Below are 1,011 nucleotides of genomic sequence, written 5' to 3'. Positions count from 1 at the left end.
AGCTGGCTGGTACCGGGGGCAGCCCCAGCCTCTCCTCACAGGGGCCACCCCTGCAGCTCCCCGCTCCCAGCAGCTCGCCGTGCACACCCAAGGCAGGAGATTTCAACCATTTGCCACTCTGAGCCTGAACAAAATAGGCTTTAATGGTTTTGTACACAAGAAATCAGAAAGTCACACCCAAACACCCAAGAGCAGGTTGGTTAGTGTCACAGAGCAGAGACGTTCACCTCAATTCTCAATTCTCAGTAAGTGTCTTAACCTGCACACTCCCTCAGCTTGGGTTGTTGGAGTGGGAAAAGGTGGTGGAGACAGGAGTGGTTTTCTTGTCTTGCCTGTATGTCACCGGTGCTAAATTATCAACAATTTCCAAAGAAAAATATTTTGTTGAAAAATCCCCATTGATTTTCCAAGCAAGCGCATTTTTGGAGGACTCCCCATAGCACTTCCCACAGGGGAAGGTTGCTGATCTACCCTCCACCTCAGAAGGATAGGGCAGGTGAGAGCTGTCATGAATCAAGAGTGTCTCATCAATCTCAAGGTCTGTCTACAAGCAACAGGAATGATGACAGTAATGACATCATAGAATCATAGAATCACAGAATGTTTTGGGTTGGAAGGGACCCCTAGAGGTCATCTAGTCCAACCCCCCTGCAGGAGCAGGGACACTGCTAACTAGATCAGGTTGCTCAGAGCCCCGTCCAACCTGTCCTTGAATGTTTCCAGGGATGGGGCCTCCACTGCCTCTCTGGGCAACCTGTTCCAGTGTTTCACCACCCTCATTGTAAAGAACTTCTTCCTTATATCTAGTCTAAACCTACCCTGGTTTAGTTTAAAACCATTACCCCTTGTCTTGTCACAGCTGGCCCTACTAAAAAGATTTTCCCCATCTTTCCTATAGGCCCCCTTTAGGTACTGAAAGGCCGTAATCAGGTCTCCCCTCAGCCTTCTCTTCTCCAGGCTGAACAAGCCCAACCCCCTCAGCCTGTCCTCATAGGAGAGGTGCTCCAGCCC

Source organism: Egretta garzetta, unplaced genomic scaffold (assembly GCF_000687185.1).
Source record: "Egretta garzetta isolate BGI_Z169 unplaced genomic scaffold, ASM68718v1 scaffold367, whole genome shotgun sequence".
NCBI lineage: Eukaryota > Metazoa > Chordata > Aves > Pelecaniformes > Ardeidae > Egretta > Egretta garzetta.
This window is presented reverse-complemented; position numbering follows the sequence as displayed.